We start from the raw sequence: 24,475 nt of genomic DNA on the forward strand, positions 1-24,475 counted from the left end.
TGTTAAATATAACACTAAAATGACACCATTGCATGACAGGAATATAGTACAAATAAATGCAAGAACATTCAGGACAGAAAAATACACAAATAAACAATACAATAGTACATTTCGACATGCTAACCACAGAATAAAAACAAACACGTAAAACAACATAGGACAGCACACAAAACAGCACAACAGAACCACGAACTATCTTTCAAACGACTGGGTCAACGCCACAAAAGTGACGTCACAGGTAAATATCTAAAAAAAAATTGATACTGATCAAGATCAGGTTTGTAACTATGTCATTTGATGTATTTTATAATAATTACAAGAATATTAATATATAATTGTGTAAGTAATTATCTAATTAATTGTATTCGGTATTATTTCTAAATCAAACTGTAAAACAAATAAATAGTGTACATATAGTTGCTTTAAACTAAAATCTTAGAAATGAACTGGGTGAAAAGCAATAGGGACCTGAATATAATCGAACCATCTATTTTCCGGAGGGAGTTAGAAATGAGATGTGGAAGAGAACAAAGGAATATTCAAACCAATAAATCGAAGAAAAACTGTAAAATAATCAATTTACAGTCTACAAATCGAAACATAGAAATATAAACACTTAGCAACACGAACCGCATTTCATGGTTTATGCAACATATACAAACCTTCATAAATTTTACAAAGAGTAGCTTCGTCATTGTCCTTAAAATCTATTTTCAACCAATCGTTATAAAATGACATAATGTACTTGTTGAATCTGAATATATTGTTGGCTATATATCTATTTATTCATTTCTGATTAGATAAGACATTTATTTGTTACATCTGCACAAATTAAAACCCATTAAACAAATTCAACATAGATACAAATATACTGATTGGTCTATTATTTCATTGGTCATTGAGCATTTGGACATGTTAATCTTTTTTTTATTTCGTATGGACTGCTGTTTGTGCATGTTTTCAATGTGATAATTTAATTCTTCTAAATGTATGGTTGTGGATTAAAAAACTTATATGTTTATCATCTCAGATGCAATTTTAAAAAGAACAAATAACAAGTAAAAGTGTCAAAAACAAAATTAATTAGATATTCATGATACTGTTCCTCGATCAGCGTCGCTCCAGGTTGTCATTGATTCCTTAAAAGCAACCTTTCACGTCTTTGATTTTCTTACATTATTCTTGAGGGTACGTTGATGTGACTTTTGAATGGTATATATACTGTATACACCAACTACACATGTCCATGTAGGTAGCTTCTTTGCAATGAGCTCCCAATGATATTTTGATTTAGTGGCCAAGGCTTTGGTACTATCATTGTTTAAATGATACGTTTTTGATCATGAATATGCCTTAATTAATATTGTAATTGCACAATGTTGTTCTAAAACAAATCGTACAGCGTCCTCGGATAATATACATCAAAAGAATGTACCGTTCGTTTAACTATGTTTAACGCTTATTTTTAGATTGCATGCTTACTTTTTCTATTTTCATCAAAAACATTTGGTTGAGACCATAAATATCTGATATGTAACTTCAGCAGTAGCCCTGTGTAAAGATAACCTTTTTGGCAGTCAAAGAACGTTTTTGAACCAATACAAATAAAAGATGTGGTATGATTGCCAATGAGATAACTCTCCACAAGAGACCGAATGACACAGAAATTAACAACTTTAGGTCACCGTATGGCCTTCAACAATGAGCAAATCCCGCACTGCATAGCCTGCTTTTCAAGTTAACTTGATTTTTGTCGGCGCAGACCTTAAACCTGTTGCAGATTAACTTTGACCATTCAAAAGTTACAGGTAATCAAGTCAAATTGCTGTCGAGTTAAAACTGCATCCATTGGTTTGTTCATACAAAGCACGGAAGACACTCTGCAGGAAACAATTGTTATGTGTTTGAATAGCTGAAATATATCCCTAAAAATAGAATTAAGTATTTACTTTATTAAGCCTTGGGAAATTTACTTATTTTGTTATCATTTTCGTAAAGGGTCTTCTTGTATTTTTCTTTTTCTTTTTAATATTACTGTTCGGACTTTCCAGTAAGTTATTAAAACAAATCATGATTTATAGAGGTACACATGGAATCAATCATTACAATATAATCGTTTAAATTTAAATGACTATTAATGATAAATATCAGTTTTCAGAAACTGTTCTAATCTTGGTATTTAAAATCCTTGGCAAACATACAACTCTTCTTTGTGTATTTTTTGTATAAATATTTCATGACCAGCAACACTTGTTTAAATGTACACTGACGGGGACTCCTAAGCAGGTAAATTGATTTCAACACTTACTAATTGTTTTTTTATTTTTCGTTTTGAAGGAAAATGAAAATTTTCACTTTTCCTCGCGCTGTATAGATTTGTGGTAACTGCTTTCAAGTAGTTCAGATTAAGTTTAATCTCATCCGTCAGTCAGAATCAAAATAGGAAAGAGATATTTGAGGTATTTTTAACAAGTCCTCTTGTGGTGTTGTTTGTTGTTTGTGATTCCTGCATCTACTTAGATTCAACAATTTTGTAGAATCAATTAAGCATCTTCAAACTGTTAATACAGATATCTAGGTCTCTGTGGCGTATTTCATTTTTTATATCAAAAATGTATGCCCAAGTAAGAATATTTTAAGAGATGATTTATCTTTTAAATTATGAAGTTTCCATTTTATGCAGCCTTTTTTCCAGCAGCGCAGATGGAGTATATATCTCCCAATTGATACGATATCCCAGGGCTTGTATGTGCTAACAAGATGATCCTTTCGTGTTTTACCTACGCCATCACGAGTTCGTTTACCGTTATGGAATATCCGTTTTACAGATGACTACAATCCGATCCCTTTGTCCAAAATGTGACCTTACGAATTAGACTAATCACCGGATGTGTACTAATATGAGCAACACGACGGGTGCCACATTTGGAGCAGGATCTGCTTACCATATTCCGGTTCGCAATAGATCGCCCCCTATTTTTGGTGAGGTTCGTGTTGCTCAGTTTTTAGTTAGTTATGTTGTGTATGAGTACAATTGTTTGTCTATTGTTTTTTTATCACGGAGTTGTTAGTTTATTTTCGACTTATAAGTTTGAATGTTCCTCTTGTATCTGTCGTCTCTCTGTTGAAGTTATATCATTTCAAATTACATAAAAAAGAACTTGATTCGGTAGTCTTTGTTTTTTTCACAAATTATGGGTTCTGTATTTAATTCTGCAAAATATTAAACACCTCTTCTGTTTTTAACTTTTAATGCTATTAATTATCTTGTGTACTACTTATTATTATAATAATCATTACTTTTAATTTCAAAGAGTTTGATTCAATCGGTACTGATTCACTTTTTCAATCCACATAGTAACAAGTTTAGTGATCTACTTAAAGTCTTCTTTTGTTTGTTCCTTACTTATCCTTTATAATTGCAGTTACAAGTGGTAACATTTTTTACTTTGTTTTAAACAAAATACATGTATGTGATTTGTCAAGTTAAAAATTCATATTTTCATTGATTTTAAAATTTCGTTGCCTTTTATAGCTTTAATTCACGGAATGTGTTTTGCTCATTCTTTAACATTTACAGGACTAATCGGTGAGCTATTGTCGTTTTTAGGTGAGACTATAGCAGTTATCCAAAGGCGACAATACTAACATTTTAAAATTTACCACTTTTTATAATCAAACAGTTATGTGTGATATTGCTTTTGTTATTTTGTTTTATAAATTGAAGTAAAAAGCTGCATTACCATCTTCGAACGGGGTTTGTTAATAGTAATCATAGCTACCGTCATTTAAATCAAATTGATGAAAATTTGAAAGCATTATCGAATTCTTCTCAAGAAAATATGTCTATGTCTTTCACAATTTTTTTTGTAAATGTTATGATATGTTATGTAAATGCAGTTATTCATAAACGAACTTTAAAAAAGGTCGTAAAATCCTTTCATCCATTCACAGCGCTCCAAAGTTGACTTAAAACTTCATCTGAGTACACAAAACATGCAAAAGGCCAACCTAAAAACGTGAAAATGTAAAATAATATTTTCCGCTATTTCTTGACAAAAAAATTTATGGTATGATGCATACCTTCAATGCAAAGCTGAATTATTGTGAAACAAATTGCTATAAGGAATACTTGTCTTTAATTTTTTTATCTTTTATTTATAGAAACAAGGATCATTTTATGTCTCTACCCCTACATGCTTGTAAACCTCTTACTATTCTATCAAATTAGGTATGATAAAATACCTGTATCCAATCACTTCTTATTTTATTGATAAAAAAAGTTGCAAACTGTACCATTTTAACAGATAAATTTCCATGTTTAATTTAAATTGTATTCATGTTATCGAAAATTGACAACATAAACACAATATCTAGATTTTTCTTACTAATTGCAGTCAATGCTTTAGTATACGTGATATTTTGGTCTTAATCTTCAGAGATTATTATAAAATCAATTATTCTGTCTTAAGATGATCAATACAAAGATGTTCAAACCGTTAACCATTCAATATGGAAAAACCAAAGCTGAAAAGTTGCCTTTGTTGCCTGTCTTCATCTAGAAAGAGCTGAATTATATCCCTTGAGATTATTAATTTCAAAGAAATAGTCCTATCAAAAAGTGGAATATGAAAACATAGATACATTAAATAAAAGATAAAAAGAAGCACAATAAGAATATTTGCTGAGTGAATTGCTATGAATGTGATTTTTTTTTCACTGGGAATTTAAGTTCTATCTGAATTTTGGCTCTACTAGAACGTTAATCCTTTGATATACAGCTTTAACACTGAAATGTTTATATTTTGTCAGACGACTGACTTACTTCATCAATGGTGCAAACTAATCCAAACAGTTTCAAATTTTGGTAGCTTATATTCTGTGAAATACCCGAGTGATATATTTAGGGCATTACGCAGCCAAAAGGCAAATATTCCAAAAACATTGTCACGACATGAATTCTGGTGTTTCAATTTGAATCAATCATTGTGAAAGATTACAACAAATACTAGACTTTGGTGCATTTTTGTAATTTACCCCCTATTGGACTCCTAGAATCATGTTTATATCAGTACCTTTGATTTAGACTTATCATGAGTACTTTTCTGATAAACAATGTTGGTCTCGGTGAATAATTTGTATTCTTAGTTTTTAAAAAAATGTACTAGTCTGAAATTTAAAAATAGTGCAATATAACTGAAATATGATTGATTTTTATTTCCAATAATAAGTATTAGTTCCACCATAGGCGACATTCTAAAATATTCTAAATTGATCATTTCATATAATAAAAATCTCGATAAATCCGTTATGGGGGCCTTCGACTGTTATCTGCTCTTTGGTCGGGTTGTTGTCTCTTTGACATATCGCACATTTCCATTCTCAATTTTATTGAGTGCTATAATTATTTTATAATTCGGTTAAAGAAATTGAAGTCAGTCAAGTCATGATCATCTTTGCACGGAGCTTGTATAAAGTACCCATGGTCACTCATTTTTCTTCAAGTGTAATATTTAACATTGCTAAAAAGTGCGAGGTTAGGCTAGCACAAAACCAGGTTCAACCCACCATTTTTTTTTTTAAATGTCCTGTACCAAGTCAGGAAAATGGCAGTTGTTATCTTATAGTTCGTTTCTGTGTGTGTTGCATTGTCGTTTGTTTTTTGTTGCACTTCAGTGTTTCTGTTGTTTCATTGTTTTCCTCTTATAGTTGATGTGTTCCCTCGGTTTTAATTTGTAATCAATCGATTTATGACTTTCAAACAGCGGTATACTACTATTGCCTTTATTTATGAACCTTTGGAATCATTTCTTTTGTCAAGAAATATTTCAAAATATGTTTCAAAATCTATTTTGTAAATATACTCGTTGCAGGTGTTCATAAATAAATCTACCCTAAAATCCAATCACCGTCCTCCAAAATTGACTTTTTTTGCTTGCCTTGAGTACACAAAAAGCCAACATAAGGCCGTGGAATGTAGTTTTACTTGTTTTTCCTTCATCCATGTCCTATGATTTTTGTAAACTGCTTTCTCAATAGGCCACATGACTTAGCCTTGTATTGCAGTTTTTTTTTCAAATTCTATTCAAACGTGAAGAGCTGATAAAATCAAAAATGACCAAATTCAAACAATACCCAGACAATGAAAAAACAGTGTATGGGGGAGACACATTTCTAAATTAAAAATAATTTTTAAAAAGGTGTCATTTCAGAACTCACAAATGCAAGTATGAATACAGTATTATGAAAAGTAATGAGACTTAAATTTTATGGGTGTTTCATATGTAACTTTAGACGAACAAGGCACCCACAAACCGCGAATTTAAAGTTCGACTCATAACACTCAGTACCACGTTACTTTGACCAATGTGAACAAGCAGTAAATGTTAGCTTATTTGTAAATTTACTTAACCATGGAAACGCTGCAGTACTCTATGTTTATAAATATTCATTGCCAGGACCTGCTGGAATGTTGCTACATAGAAATGGATAGTTTACAATTGGAAAGCTGAAATCATCTCTTTTGTCGTAAAGTTTTGTTTTCAACTGACCCTCATTGTCGATTTCTAGATGTAAGTCAAGATATGAGGCAGACATAAGGTACGATTGAAACAACAATTTTTAAAACGATTCATTTTGTTTCAATTATCAATAAAAGCGGAATCTTGTTGTTGTATTTCGTTACAAGCAAATTTGTCAAAATAAACTCAAAACATAGCTGATGTATTATTGATGTATTAGTCAATAATTTAACCTCATTGAACACGTATTCATGTATAACCCATTAAACCCCTAAGCAATATATGGGTTATGCATGTTCTCAGCGTGTTCAGCTATTAAAAGGAAACGAATTTCAACATTGAAAGTGAAACAAGTGTGAACCCTTTGGTTGACTGATTCCATTCATCAAATATCATTCTTATACACGTAAAAAACGATGACTAACATATTTGTTAACCTATAATGTGGAATCAAATAGACCTAGAAAAAACAATTACACGTGTTTGTTTTCTATTTACATTTCTATTTATGTTTATATCGAGTTGTTTGACCGTCGGCAGTCTTCGGTGGTTATCTCGAAGGTTAATAAGGTGACGTCTTAATCGAAATACACACGAAATGCTGATACATATTATCGAGTTTAAGCATTGTTAACTGTTAATTTTAGCCTTTTGATAATTAGGATATTCGTTTAAATATATTATAAATTATATATGAGCATCGAATCGAGTCAATGGACATGAATTTGACAGCTTATGTTCCTTTAAAAAAATGATACAGTCTAAAGTTAAGGTTTTCAAGATGCCAATTACTTTGTCAAACCTTTAAAGAATTCATTGAAGCTTGCATGATTGATAATGTATGACAATATCCTATATAGTCAAACATTTCAAATTTTGGAAATATGAGTGTTCTTCATTTTACCGTATTTTGCTGATAATTCAGGTTGAACAGTCTTGGATTAAAGGTTTGACATATAAGATTGTGATGATCAAAAGATAACAACTGAAGAAAAAATTAAGAAATATTCCTTTTTTTTTCTTTTTTTTTTTCGTATGTTTCTGATAAATGTTCTCGTTTTTTTTTCGGAAGTTAACATAAAATTATAGCATGGGATTTTATTTCATCAGTAACTCTGTAAAAGCTTAACAGAATTTAAAATTTGGACAGAAACTTCTTCATGATCAGAAATAGCATCATTTGAAAAAAAAATACATTATTATTTACGTTGACAGCAGCTATCGCACGCGATACATTATGTTGTATGTTACCTTTTACTATTTTAATTTTTATTTAGATATCAACTAAATATGACCATATAAAAATGGTAGTGATCGTATTGCTGAATTCATAGTTTTCTGACTTTCAGACAGTGATTGTCATTTGGTCAATTGTCTTTTATGTCAACCTAAACTTTAGTTTGTTATTTGATTTGTGATTTTTAATTGTGTCCGGGTATATCATGTATATCCATTTGATACTATAATGAATGATAAATTCGTAAATAATGCATAAATGATATAATTTTTCAGAACAATCAATGCAATATTTATTGTCCTATAAAATGACTGGATAAAATAGAAGATCAAATTCATAACTGATATGTGTAATAATATTATATTATTAAAAGATTTGAAAATTTTCCAATAAATTGTCTTTAAACCTACTTTATTCATTGCAATGTTCCAAAATAAGAAAACAGGCAATTGTATTTGTTTTATCGTATCAATCATTTGAAAAGAGTCTACTACAAAATTGTAACAAGTTTTTGTATTATTGTGATACATGTATCAACGGTTAACATCAGTCTTAAAATGATGATTCAAAACGTTGCGAAATGAACACTTATTGTATCTGTTTTAGTGAAATTTATCACCAAATGCATAGTAGTTAGCACGTTTACAAAGCTTAACATACATCTTATATAAATGTTGATTTTGCAAAAAAAACATGAATATTATCTCGGTTGATTGATAGCGTTTGATTTTGTCTATTCTTCTTTTTGAATTTGCCTCAGTATTCGGAATTTTCGTTACAATTGTTTTGGACTGCCCTTTAAATGTGTTTGAGTGTTCGTGTGTATATTTTCAGACCTGTGGCGGACTAAGCGAACGCTTTCATGGTCATATGAAATTAAAATGTATTAGTAGGCCTTAAAAGATCCACTTTGGACGTTTGTCGTATAGCGAGGTTTTGCAAGTCTTCTGAGTTCTACAATGAATAGTAACAGCTGGCGTGACCATAAAACTGGAATAATAAATGATTCATTACAATTTCACCCTCGAACAAACTGCATTTAGGAACAAATTTGACTTTTCAGTGAGATCTGAGTTTTGACGTAATATTCACTGTGTTTTCAGAGGAAAAGCTACAACACAAATGATTGAGGGATTTTTATCATTTTGTTTTGTTTCGTGTCACACTTTCTCAATATCTCCAATTCGTAGCAGGTATAGGTTTTGCTCACTGCTGAAGGCCGTATGTTGACCTACAAATGTTAACTATTATTTCATTTTGGTCTCTGGTGGAGAGTTGTCGCATAGGCAAACCTACACCATCTTATTTTCATTTTGACATAGTCTTAGGGAAAATTTTGTAGGCATCAATAACTTCATGCAAGGTTACAAAACTTGGACAGAAGGTTTTTCCTGATAAAAAAAAGCATATAGAAAATTTTTTTTTTTAACATTTTACTGACATCGTCAATATTACTTTTTTATAGTGATTACATCAATCACAGGCACGACAAAGGGTTCCAAGGGACCTTTGAAAAAAGTTGATTTGATCAAATTCAAAATCACAACCGAATTTTCTGGGGTTCTTTTTGCTCAATTTTTTAGTTCATAATGGATTGTTATATAGACAATGATATTTGATAGTTAAATTTTCTGGTGTTTAATTTGTCTGGTGTTATTTTATTGGTGGCTTTGATTGCTTACTTATATAGTCTTCCCCTTTTTAGTAATTGACATATTCTTTAGATTGAACTGTGTCATTCGGACAACTTACTATGATTTTACTGTTTTCGAAAGGAAAAGATACGAAAAATGATAGAACAATTGAAAAAGTGATCGTGGTCACAATTTTCAAAATTTCACGATTTAACAGGGTACCACATATACCAGTTGTAAACCGTATTTTACATGAAATCTTTAACATGAAAAACTAGTTCATTGCTGTCTTTGTTCATGGTTGAAATAGTATTTAGAATATGGTTCAGATAACAAATATATGATATAGGTGTAATACCACCATTGATTTTCCCCTATTAGTCTTTGTTAAATTTGCACTCTTCAAAAATTTGTGTAAAATTTTTCTTTGTTTCAAATAAAGAAATACTTGGCATGAGTAAAGTTATAGCCTGTCCAGTACTATAAACAAAATTTTACATAACATTCCATTACATGTTGAACAGATATATCATGTTATGGAGGGGTATTTGCCAATAATACCAGTCAAGGGAAATTTGGTCCCTAGACTGATATTTTTCGCAAATACCCCTTCATAACATGATGTATCTGTTTAATTACACCGAACAAATTTTGATTGAAATTCTCTGTACAGGTGAAGGGAAATCTTTTTTTTTTTACTAGTAAGCTGAAATCCATAAACATGTTTATGCATAATTTTGGGGATAAGTAGCTATAGAGAATATCAAAGTACCGCGGGAATTATATATGTATTTATACGCATTAGCGCTGTCTTTGTGTAACGTCATATCCGAATTATTTTGGCGGGGAGAGGATCGCGATGGTAAAAAAGGAATATCCAAAATGGCAAATACTATGGCATAGACGGGAATTTAAAGCATATTCACCGGCAGTTGTGAAAAACAGGCAAATTCGTTTGAAAAGAGGAAAAAAGGTAAGAATATGCGAAAAATACACTGGCTACCTACCAATCAAAATCCGGCATTCTTATATAAGGTGTAATTAAAATAAATAACCATCACTGGAAGTTAACCAATAAAATGTTTACCCCTTTTTTACCTTTGCACAAGCTTTAGTAACCATGTAACCTCAAGATTCCAAAATATTCTCAAGAAACACTAAATAAAAAAATAATGTTGATTTATACATATTATAACACCCAATATATATGTTTATGACTCAGAAAGTGTGTTTACTGCACTATCATGTTGGATTGATTTCCTACAACAGTCAAATTCTAGGTAATATTTTTTCTACCTTTTTTAGTATGCAACTGGATGTGACGTACTATGATTATTTTATTGCAAATAATTCAGCATTTTAGCAAGTTAAACATTTTATATGAATTTTACCAAATTTTCATCAAAAGAAAGAATGACCACAACAGTACTAAATTCACCACAGTGGCTAAGTCTAAAAATGATTGAAAGACTTATTTTTTTAGAATTATACCAGTTCAAATCGAACAGTGCTTTTCATTGACGGTGTTTGTCTATGCAGTTTCTGTTATTATAACTTAACTTTGTTTCCTGTGTTAATTAGCTACAACAGTACTGAATTTACCACAGTGTATATGTCTAAAAATTGACGGATAGACTTAAAATGACTAAATATCGTTCAGTCGTTTAAAAGAGCTGTGCAGAACAAAATGACCGTTCCAGTTCAAAATTTGGTTACTAGTGCAACTCAAAAAATCGTATACATGTGGAGGATGGAGTGATTAACCTGTTCCTAATTGACATTTTTTTATCATAACTTTTACCCCCCCCCCCCCTTTTTTTCCCCTCCCTTTTTTTAACCGTTTGCAGTAGTGCTTATTTCTCTAAAGCAAAGATATGATCAGAACTGCTAATTCACTCCATCCTGCGTTATCATTACAAATTAAAGGATTGGTACATGTTCCTCCATACTCATTTAAAGAACATTAGCCATTTACTCAGAAATTGACCAACATTTTTATGACAACTTATAAAGGTTAACATCTAAAATCAAAACATCTCTAGAGTTCACTTGTAATAAAGCTAATATAAAAATTCAAAACTTCCAAATTATAATGGGAAAAGGCCACTTTTTATTGAAAATTGTAAATGTGTATCCAATAAGAACAAATTTTAATCTTGAATAATATGCGGCAATATTTTAGGCTTCGACCAAAATTTATGAAAAACGTTATTACTGCAGACAACGACGATAGCAAAAAGTAAAATCACAACAAAAATACTGAACTCCGAGGAAAATTCAAAACGGAAAGTCCCTAATCAAATTGCAAAATCAAAAGCTCAAACACATCAAACCAATGGACAACAACTGTCATATTCCTGTCTTGGTACAGGCATTTTCTTATGTAGAAAATGGTGAATTTAACCTGGTTTTATAGCTAGCTAAACCTCTCACTTGTTTGACAGTCGTATATATTGACGATGTGTGAACAAAACAAACAGACATAATAGGTAAAAATGTCAAAATAGGGGTACAGCAGTCAACGTTGTGTTATTATCTTAATAACTATAAAAAAAACAGATAAAAAAACAAACATTTACCATGACACATTAACACAATGAAGGGATGTATAAGTACAAAGCCACGTCACATGCAAGAAAGAAACACAAAAAGGCACACAGACAAAGCACATCAGCCAAAACGAAAGACAAGAATACAGAAATTATCAAGTACAGAGCCACGTCATAAGTAACCAAGAAACACAAAAAAGCATACATAAAAAGCATATTAGCAAAAATGAAAGACAAGAATACAAAAATTATCATAATACAAAAACACAATGACGGGATGTATAAGTACAAAGCCACGTCAAATGGATACCACCAAAAGACCAGACTAAACAGTAAAAGTAATATTCATAAAGACAAATAAAAGAATACTATAACACGTTATTAAGATGATAAACACGTCAGTACCCAGAATCTATACTTCAAGACCATCGTGTATTATTTGTGAAGTTGATACGGAATATTTATCAACAAGGTCTTGGTACCTTCCGATGAACTTTTTTAGAAAAAGGACGAGACGTTCTTTCATCAATGTTCTACTCAGACACTGGTGAAGTTTTACAAAGTCTGAGTAGTTGCTGCATGCTCTTGAATACCGAATAAGTTGGGAAATGACTATCCCATATGCAGGTGAAGTTGGTATATTGCTACTAAGGTAGGAGAAATTGATAATTTCAAAATTAAAATCGTCTCGTTTGTCATAGAGTCTGGTACTGATCTGACCGTGTATGTCAAATTGGAGGTATAAGTCTAAAAACGAGGCGTAGGAAGCCGTGTCTGTTGTTTCTTTAATTTCTAGTTCTGGGCGATATATTAACGGAACCCAATCAGAAAAGTTTGGATTGTTAATGGAAAGAACATCATCGATATATCTGAATGTGAAATTAAATGACCTGGCTTCTTTGATCTTCTTGTTTTTGACAAGTGTCTGAAGGAACTCCGATTCATATGAAAATAAAAAGAGGTCGGTAAGGAGAGGCACACAGTTCGTTCCCATAGGAATGCCGACAATTTGTTGAAAAAGTCTACTTCCAAATTCAACAAATATGTTGTCAATAAGAAACTCCAGCATACTGATCACTTGTTCCTCTGTGTAACATGCATGTTTTACCTTTTTTTCACTATTAACAAAATATGCCGTATGGTATCCCAAAGTAATAAATGTATAGCGTATGCTACCATTTTTATGTTGAAAGGCATTGTGGATTATTTCTTTTAGACGATTTTTCAATTGCACATGGGGAATGGTGGTAAACAGGGTTGAAAAATCAAAAGATTTGATAGAACTAATTTCAGAAAAAGATCGAGATTTAAAATTAACCAGAAGTTCTTTCGAGTTTTTTTAGAATCCACATATGGTTAATACCACTACGTGAGTAAACAGTTTCACAGAATTTCTGATGACCCTCTTTCACTGCGGACGGAATTTTTGTCAATCTAATGTACAATTCTTTAGTCGAACATGCAGATGAGCCGGCAATGTACCGTTGTCAGTACGGAATTTTGTGAAGTGTAGGTATCCAATTCAAACTAGGTAAGTCCTCCGATTTGTTGTTCAATGTAATGTTTATTGAAGCCATGAAGGACTTATGATTTGCCAAAATCTCATCCTTGGCAAATGATATGTTTTTGTATGTGGGATTACCTGAGTGCTGATTTATTCCTAATTCTTTTACAAGACTCTCGTAGTAGTACGAATTACATACACAGACAATATTATTTGAATCTTTGTCCGCAGGAACAACAACATACTAATCGTGAAGAGATGATAGACATTTCACAGCCTCTTTGTCTCTGAAAACAGGTTTTGGTCGATCACTCACACAGTTTTTCAACTTATGAATGCGACGTTTTATCAGAGACCTGATTGTTTTGACCCATTCTGACAAAGTGTCCAGTTCAACTTCTTCTCGTTTAGCCCATGCTCCTGCGTAGTCCTTGATGGAATCCATAATTATTTTGAAGTTATGGTTTTAATTGATGTGTTGGGGTTCTCTAAACTTAGGATCATGAAATATCACCTTTCGAAGATTTTCATGTTGAATTATGTTGTAATGGGTCTTGTTCTCGTCATAACAATTATATTCAATGCAGCCGTGGATTGGTCCGTTACCAAATTAATAAAATTTGTTGACTGTGCACCCTACTTATAACAAGGGTACGTATTTGAGAACAAATCACTTTTCTTTTTATTGTGTAAACATTTTTTGAGTGCAAGCTTTACATGATTATATAATTTCGTCGTGTTATTCTGTCTCAACTGATTTTGTCTAGTTTGATGTCGTAAAAGAATACGTTACAATTTTCAAATTTTTTGCACTATCAACTAATGTACTGCGTAGATACATTTGACATTGACCTGACTCGTTAAAGGTTAGTAAATAATCTATTAATAATATCCAGTAATGCACTTATCAATGGAGTGTTTGTTGTTCTATAAATAACTGAATACGACAAGAGATTACTACGTTAAATTTCATATTCAATATTCATTGGAAACATTCCAATCACATGCCTTTAAGTTTAAATTTAGAGAAAACCGTATGTTTGCCTTTACAAGGTTCTTAAATTAGAAATCAGGTAAATCATATCAACTTTTACAGAATTTAACATTTGGAATGTAAGATTATTTGTATGATTTCTACCGTAAACTTCAAATTCAAACCGATGTGATACGGAAAATTTTTACGTCTCTTTTTAGTGAAAATATTCACAAAATGTATATTAAGTAATCAATTAACATTCAAATAGATTGAAAAAACACTAAAAAAAAATAAAATTTGTCGTTTTAAAAAAGGATTCTTATGATTGAATTTACGATAGTTATTTCATTCTTCTCATTTTTAATATAAAACATATCACATAAAACCAATATAATAACTTGGTCTTTTTTGGCTTCCTTAAGTAGAAATGAAAAAACAACACTTCATAAATTGTATGCGTCTGGAGCGCTTTTCTCGAATGATACGTTCAATGCTACATATGGAGAGTAAAGGAGTTTAAATACCAAAAGAGAACTGGAAAATAATAGCCAACTCCATCTAAGGATAATAAATGAAAACAACACGTTATCAATTTCATGCGTCCGAAGCGCTTTTCTTGATTTACCTTCATCAGGAACTCTCAAAGCCTAATATTTGAAAACCAAGAATGTATGAGAACCGAAACAGTTAAAGAGCTATATGACCACAAAGGACCGAAACAAAGTTAGCTTAATCCATCCAGGGTCAGCTTTGCTTGAGGGAGTTGAAACCTTAGTTTCTTTTAATCTCAAAGTTTTATCAACGAACAATTTTAGAAAGGTTATTTATACATGTTATATATCATGTATGGTACCGGAATCATTTTTGGTACCAATGTCTTGAACGTATTACGAAATATTAAATTGATAGATTTAAATTTGTTTTACAAGAAGTAAAAACGTAGTTCCATTGTTATACTAAATCGACCTCAAAGGTTTTTAACAGTTCTTTAAAATAGTTTATATTAATCCTTTTTTGCATGGTTCATTTTATTGTAAATGTAAAGAGCTGTGTATTTTGGTTAAATTCTAATCTAATTTGTTATCAAACATAAACATCAGAAAACTGGTATCTAGAAATATCAATCTATCAAAATGATATGTGTTGCCTTTGCACACTTTTTACAATGTGCTGTTTAATTAATTTTAAATGTTGAACTCTCAGCGAAAAACCTTTTATATAGCTTTTAAACCGTGATTATTTCACGGAATATAGTAAATCGCATTCAAAAAGATAAATCAAGCTTTCAAAGTTCAAATAGTTGAAAATGAAAATAACAATGTATACATTGTCGGCGTCCCAAGCGCTTTTCTGGATTAACTTTAATAAGGAACACTCTAACCCAAACATTTTGAAAGACAGGGTAGTATAATTACATAGCAACTTTAAGAGCTGTATGACCAAAATTGAACATCAAAATAATATATAAATTCAGAACATACCAATGTTTCCCTGACGTAGTTGAAACCTTAGTCTCTAAATAATTTCTTAATTCATTAGCGGGAAACTTCAAAGAAATATATTGCATAAATCATGTCGGTACCAAAGCACTGACTTTTGTCTGAAGATATCATCGGGAACTTCGAGCCACTGCTAATCAATGAACATCAAACATTTTTAATTGCATGTGTCCGGAGGTCTATTCTCGATTTACAACATTTAGGAACATTCAAACCCAAACAATCAACACATAATCAAACAGGAATGTAAAACTATAATCAACACAGAATCAAACAGGAATGTAAAACTACAATCAACACAGAATCAAACAGGAATGTAAAACTACAATCAACACAGAATCAAACAGGAAGGTAAAACTACAATCAACACAGAATCAAACAGAAATGTAAAACTATAATCAACACAGAATCAAACAGGAATGTAAAACTACAGTCAACACATAATCAAACAGGTATGTAAAACTATAATCAACACAGAATCAAACAGGAATGTAAAACTATAATCAACACAGAATCAAACAGGAATGTAAAACTATAATCAACACAGAATCAAACAAGAATGTAAAACTACAGTCAACACATAATCAAACAGGAATGTAAAACTACAATCAACACAGAATCAAACAAGAATGTAAAACTACAGTCAACACATAATCAAACAGGAATGTAAAACTTTAATCAACACAGAATCAAACAGGAATGTAAAACTGCAGTCAACACATAATCAAACAGGAATGTAAAACTATAATCAACACATAATCAAACAGGAATGTAAAACTACAGTCAACACATAATCAAACAGGAATGTTAAACTACAGTCAACACAATAATCAAACAGGAATGTAAAACTACAATCAACACAGAATCAAACAGGAATGTAAAACTACAGTCAACACATAATCAAACAGGAATGTAAAACTACAGTCAACACATAATCAAACAGGAATGTAAAACTACAGTCAACACATAATCAAACAGGAATGTAAAACTACAGTCAACACATAATCAAACAGGAATGTAAAACTACAGTCAACACATAATCAAACAGGAATGTAAAACTATAATCAACACAGAATCAAACAGGAATGTAAAACTATAATCAACACAGAATCAAACAAGAATGTAAAACTACAGTCAACACATAATCAAACAGGAATGTAAAACTACAATCAACACAGAATCAAACAAGAATGTAAAACTACAGTCAACACATAATCAAACAGGAATGTAAAACTTTAATCAACACAGAATCAAACAGGAATGTAAAACTACAGTCAACACATAATCAAACAGGAATGTAAAACTACAGTCAACACATAATCAAACAGGAATCAAACAGGAATGTAAAACTACAGTCAACACAGAATCAAACAGGAATGTAAAACTACAGTCAACACATAATCAAACAGGAATGTAAAACTACAGTCAACACATAATCAAACAGGAATGTAAAACTACAGTCAACACATAATCAAACAGGAATGCAAAACTACAGTCAACACAGAATCTAACAAGAATAGCAAAATTCAGCAAAATTATTATCATTAATAAGTTAAAATTCCTAAGAGTTTTTTTTTAAATTTTAAGCTTGTACCATTTTACAAACATGTAAAACACGGCGAGCAAAATTTTTCTTCGAAAGAATATTCTTTCTTTTTTCTCATTCGAACAAATATTATGTGCTAGCGATTTGGTCCTTATTTTGCTGACGGTCGTAAAACTATGTAATCGTACACGAAATTCACGATTTTTTCATGTTAATAACAGATGAAAAGAAAAGTTCATATTATTATGATGTGTTTCCAATGGGTACAGATGCAAGCAACTAACAGATATACTCTCTTTGTTGCTTCAGTATGCAGTTTTAAAATCGCATTTTTAGAACATCGAGAACGGACAAACAACAAAAATGCCCTTCAGTCTTCTTTCAATATCAAATTTTGCAAGAAAAAAAAACATTAGAATAATCCTTTTACATTCTGTAAACATGATAAATATTTAACATTTATAAAATTCATCCATGTCTTAATATGAACTGTTGGATGGTGGGTCTTAACCTTTTGCTGGTGGGTTCCGAAACAGAACTTGTTGTTTTTGACAAGTAGTTAACCTCATGTCAATCAAATGTTGTTGAATCAGTAAAATTGGATAAAGAATTGTACCAAACATGATTTGTGATACTAGTACCTATCTCAACTTTGGACTCCCATATATAATTCAGAATGGAAATGAAGAATACGTAAAAGAGACAACAATCCGACCAAAGAGCAGAAAACAACCGAAGGCCACCAATGGGTCTTGAACATAGCGAGAAAATCCCGCGCCGGAGGCGTGCTTCAGCTAGCCCCTAAACAAAATGTGCATTAGTTCAGCGAAAATGAATGTCACTCCAAAACAAATAAATGAATTAAAATTAATAAACATACAAGACTAACAAAGGCCAGAGTCTCCTGAATTGGGACAGGCGGAAAAATGTGGCGGGGTTAAACATGTTTTTTGAGATCTTAATCCTCCCCTATACGTCTAGCCAATATAGAATAAACAAACACACAGTAATACACACAGTAAAAACTCAGTTTAAAAGACGTTCGAGTCCAATGTCAGAATAGGTAATAATGGAAACTAAGCAAAAAAACAATGATACATAAATCAACAACGGACTACTAGCAGTTGCTGACATGCCAGCTCATGACCTCAATCAAACTGATTGAGACATGTCTTCATCATATGAAAATCAAGCACAATCCCTCCCGTTAGGGTTTTAGTATCAGACCATAATACAATATATGAGAAGAACATAACCTGTATCATGCCAACAACTGATTTTAGAATAAATGTGTTTATTTCAGACGCAAAACCCCTATGAGTGAATCAATATTAATACCAAAATATACCATCTTTAATGACCTCACAACAGTATCGTAACTATATCCGTTCTGAATAAGTCTGTTTAAAGGTTCGATTAGCTTTTGAGGTGAATGCCGACATTTTTATGCTTTGTTAAGAATATTACAAAAAAAAGATTGGATGTGAAATAAATGAACGTATAAGATGGCTGCATTTTGATTTTTGCAATACAGATATTTTATTCGTTAAAATCAAATACCTTAATACATACAATAGCGAATAGAACAAGTTGAGATGTATGATCACCATAAGATGGTGACAAGGGAACGTAACCATTTTAAAAATGAATAATTAACAATAGGAAATGAAAAAGCATCTTTATTATCGTAAATTTTGGTGTTAAGCTTCTCTTAGATATAGATATCAAGATCCAGGAAAGGGTTGTGTTCATTGTTAGCATTAGCTTTATTTAAAGTAAGTTCAGTAGAATAAATCTGTTTAGTGTACATACTTAAGTCGTCATTATTGAAAGCCAATATATCATCCAAATATCTAAAACGATCCAGGAAAGGACAGTGTTTATTATTAGTCTTGGCTTTATTTGACTGCATACTTAGCATATTTTCAAATCATTGTAACTATAAATTACTAAAAAGGGTAACATTATCTGTTCAATTACAGATAAAAACAATTTTAATTTGAATAGTTTTATCAAAACTATTTTACCCCTTAAGGATGATCGCTCCTCTTGTTTTATACATTCAGTGCAATTAAAAATCTTGTCCAATAACCCCTACCTTTCTTTCCATAATTTGAATACATATTTTTAGTATATATTTAATATATTAATAATAGGGTCCATGATAAACCCATTTCTAAAATAAAAAAATAAACTCCCAGTACTCGCAAAGCGTTTTTTTGTTTTGGAGAACTCCGTGTAGTAAAAGCGTCACACATAATAAAGATTATGAAAATAATAGTATTATTTATTTTTGGGGTATTTTATTTGCTGTAATTGGTTTGAAGCCTTTTTCTGTAACGAAAAAGGAAAGTATGCTAGAAACACTTACTGAAAATGTGAAGATATGATTGAAGCTCTACATTTTCTCCTGGACAACATATATAGAAAATGAAAGGATATGGAGTAAATGTACATGGGACAAAATCGCACACAATACATAGAAAAATAGAAAATTATCAATGAACAGGGCTTTTATTCCTGTTCTTCATCTTGACAGTTGATGTAGGGTATATGTACGTTTCGGCGATGATGTGTATCGACAGGTAATCGGTATTTCTATAGGCACTAGCTGCGCCCCTTTAATAGCAGATTTATTCCTGTATTGCTATAAATCTCAGTTATGACCAAACTCAGTAAAGACACGTCATTGTTACATTTGGTTGATACATTCAACAATACATACCGTTATCTTGATGATATTTTTTTCGTTCAATAATCCAGAGTTCTATAAGTATACTTCCGAAATTTACCCAATAGAACTTACTTTGAATACATCTAACTTAAACAGTATTAGTTGTCCTTTTCTAGATTTAAACATTTCAATTTCTAAAGGGAAACTCCATACTAAAATTTACGACAAAAGAGACGACTTTTCATTCCCAATTGTTAATTTTCCTCTTTTTGGCGCGATGTTCCTTTGGCTCCATCATATGGTGTTTATATATCACAACTCGTTCGTTATGTCCGTGTTTGTAGTGATGTCATATATTTGAACGAACGTAATCAATGCATCACTGGTAAACTATTAAGTCAGGGATTTCGTTACCATAAATTACTCAATGCTTCTACTAAATTCTTTCATAGATACAAAGATTCGATTAGTAAATTAGTACTAAAAACGCGGAAATCACTATGTAAACTCATCGAACCTTTAACCAAACTTATTAGTAAAGGTTATCTTACCAATGTTGTAATTAGATCTTTGGATATAGTTTACATTGGTACAAATATCGATTTTGTCATCAGCAATTTAAAACATAACTAAATTTGTATTCTTTTCAAACGTTTTTTTTTGGGGATGTACACATACACATCCACGTTCATTTTCTATATAGAGATTATTCTATCTATATATAACATTAAACATATTTATTAAAAGGTTAACTCTTAACTATCTTAACTATCCAGTACTGTAGTTGAAGAGTTGCCACCGTCAATTGGCGATTTGACGGTCGCAAATGCAGTTTTACTGGCGACGCGTAGCCAAATTTTCAATGGCTTATATCTTGAAAACAAGCATACGGACCCTCCGTTTTTTCTGCTTTTTTAGTATCGTTTTGTATATACTATTAATTATGTATAACCGTCTTTAAAAAAGCTTGTTATTTTGATACAGAGTAGCGGACATCTCTTATGATATCCAAGAACTTGAATTTTAGCGACGCAGAATTGTGGTCTGTTTTTACTTTGATCTATGTTTCATCTCTTTAGAGATTTTTTTCTTGTTATTATTTCTTTCATTGCGAGAATTACAGGATACACTTATCCTTTCGACAAACCAGTGATGCACAGTTCGGATGTGTGCAATGAATGTGGTTTTTGTCAAGCCTGCGACTTTTGTCGCAGAGAGCTCGACATAGGGATAGTGATCCGGCGGCGGCGGCGGCGGGGGCGTTAGCTAACTTCTTAAAAGCTTTATATTTTAGAAGCTAGAAGACCTGGATGCTTCATACTTTGTATATAGAGATGCCTTATGTTACAAAGTTTCCGTCTGTCATATGTCCATTGTCCTTGACCTCATTTTCATGGTTCAGTGACTACTTGAAAAAAAGTCAACATTTTTTGTAATGATAATTTCTTTCTTATTATGAGTAATAGGATAACTATATTTGGTATGTGCGTACCTTGCAAGGTCCTCATGCCCGTCAGACAATTTTTATTAGACCTTGACCTCATTTCATGGATCAGTGAACAAGGTTAAGTTTTCGTGGTCAAGTCCATATATCAGATACTATAAGCAGAAGGTCTACTATATTTGGTATATGGAATGATTGCAAGGTGTTCATGTCCAACTGGTAGGTGTCATCTGACCTTGACCTCATTTTCATGGTTCATTTCTAAGTGTTAAGTTTTTGTGGTTTGGTCTGTTTTTCTTCAACTATAAGAATAGATCAACTATATTTGATGTATGGAAGGATTGTAAGGTGTATATGCATGTCTGGCAGGTATCATCTGACTTTGACCTCATTTTCATGGTTCATTGGTCAATGTCAAGTTTTCATGGTTAAGTTTGTTTCTTAGATACTATAAGCAATAGGTCAACTATATTTAATGCCTAAATTGATTGTAAGGTGTACATGTCTGTCTGGCATGGTTCATCTGACCTTGACCTCATTTTCATGGTTCATTGGTCAATGTTAAGTTTTTTGTCTAAGACTGTTTCTTAGAAACAATAAGCAATATGTCAACTATGTTTGGTTTATTGAATGATTGTTAGGTGTACATGTATTTCTCGTTTGGTTTATCTGACCTTGACCTCATTTTCTTGGATCATGTTACGTTTATGTGTTACTTGTAGTAAGGCTTTGTATTTAGGACTATCAACATAAAATCAATGGTTAGTAAAAGAAGGCGAGACATTTCAGCGTGTGCACTCTTTTTAATTTGATAGATGCTTTTGTGTTTTTTTGTAAATGATTGTTTGTTTTGGTATTGTAACACAGTGATGACTGCTGTACCCATATTTTGACTATTTTATTTATTATGTCTGTTTTGTTCACGCATCGTTGTGAATATAACGGAATTTGATGAGACTGTCGTACAATGAGAGGTATAGGGCTATAAAACCAGGTTCAATCCACCATTTTCTGCATTTGAAAATGCCTGTACCAAGTCAGGAATATGACAGTTGTTGTTCATTCGTTTGATGTGTTTTGTCATTTGATTTTGCCATGTGATTAGGGACTTTCCGATTGAATTTTCCTCGGAGTTCAGTATTTTTGTGATTTTACTTTTTTTTCGGAATGCAACGATTCATTTTGATTGTTTTTATTCATTAATCTTTTTCCAAATAGATTTATAAAAGATAATCAATTAACCACTTGTGTTCTTAATTTCCCCTATTAATTTCTCCAAGAAGATTTTCGGAATAAATAACGGACCTATACATGCTATACTTACTATTAATTAATGACCGATTATAACTGACTCGTTTAGGACAATGCAATATGACATTAAATTAAATGTCACCGTTCTGTATTCATCAGGTAGCAACATCCATACCGTATAATTAGCAATGACAAAATATCACATATCGTATTCTAAAATTAAAAAAAGATATTTAATTTTTTATTGGAGCCATCACGTGTCATAAAAGAAACGTATATATTTTAATGCGTTTACATTTTCATCGTGTTAGCACAACTTTATAACTTCTGTTGACAACTGGGGGCACGTAACAAAAAAGTAAAATCATGTGCCCAAAAACCTGTTTAATGTTTTGGTTAAACATTCAAAAGGTTTTTGGAAGGTTGTATTTGACAGCTCAACTGGTTCATGCAATAGATATTTACCGATTTAATTAATACATAGCTTAAGAAGCAATATATCGTGTTTTCTTGGAAATTATAAAACTTGAAATAAAATGTCATGCATGAAGCATATTCTTACTGTTGCAGTAAGTGGAAAATACCTTAACAAATCTCATCGGACTAAATAAATATTTGAATATAAAAAAGAAGATGTGGTATGATTGCCAATGAGACAACTCTCCACAAGAGACCAAACGATACATAAATAAACAGCTATAGGTCACCGTACGGCCTACAACAATGAGCAAAGCCCATACCGCATAGTCAGCTATTGAAATCATTTAAGCTATTGGCATCTTCAGAATCTCTAGTCCATCTTTTTCTTTTAGACCTTAAGCACATTTTTTACTTGACACAATTTCCTAGTTATGTTTGTTACCAATGTAATTTTATATTTAAAGTTTTGTTGTAAAACGTTTCATTTTTTGTCATTCAAGAGATTTTGAGATTTGTTTGGTGTATTTGTCAGTTCGTGTATATGTGTAGACCTGTCATTGAATAAGTGAACATTATCATGTACATTTAAAATGAAACTTTATAAATAGATAAACGTCGGCCGTCTAATGATCAAGTTTAAGTCTTGCCAGTTAAACTTCGATTACCAATAACCCAATCGACTGTGGAAAATGTCTTAAATTAATTCAATTTTCTTGAAATATTAAAAACAAATCCTCTCAATGACTTGCCTTAGTATGTTAATCGTCTATAGCCGGCATTACCTTTTATGGGAAAAAATGAATTCTAACAAATTAAAACTCAACTTAGATGTTCTTGAGTTATAGATTCTAGGTACTGAAGTTGTGTATCTTTTTTATTTCAATTAAGTTTCCCTGTTAATTGTCTTTGCCCTTTTTTTCTTTTATGCATTCTACCATCAAGATTCGGAAAAGTGTATACTATAAACGGTATGTGCTATGAAAACAAAAACTTTCTTGTTGGTGACGTCATTGTCTTATTTACTTCACTGGTGAGTCTTATGTAAACGAATCGCGCGTCTGGCGTACAGCATTTTGGTTTTGGAATCTTTTATGAGTTTTACTATTTACTACACCTTTTTTGTTGACGTCTTTGCCGATTTCCTAATTATTGTCACATTAACCTTAGATGTCTCTAAGAGTTGCAAACCCAATTTGTTAATATAAAAGAACTATAAACAA

General features: G+C 31.6%; 1 protein-coding gene across 1 annotated transcript in view; it reads left to right on the plus strand.

The window, feature by feature from the left end:
• The first annotated feature begins 2,264 nt into the window (after positions 1–2,264).
• Positions 2,265–24,475, plus strand: part of LOC127713038 (uncharacterized) — a 56,807-nt gene continuing 34,596 nt past the window's right edge. The window contains exon 1 of the mRNA XM_052219637.1: positions 2,265–2,286. The gene's annotated coding sequence lies outside the window, so the exon portion shown is untranslated. The remainder of the gene's footprint in view (positions 2,287–24,475) is intronic.

This window comes from Mytilus californianus, unplaced genomic scaffold, assembly GCF_021869535.1.
Source record: "Mytilus californianus isolate M0D057914Y unplaced genomic scaffold, xbMytCali1.0.p SCAF_8, whole genome shotgun sequence".
NCBI lineage: Eukaryota > Metazoa > Mollusca > Bivalvia > Mytilida > Mytilidae > Mytilus > Mytilus californianus.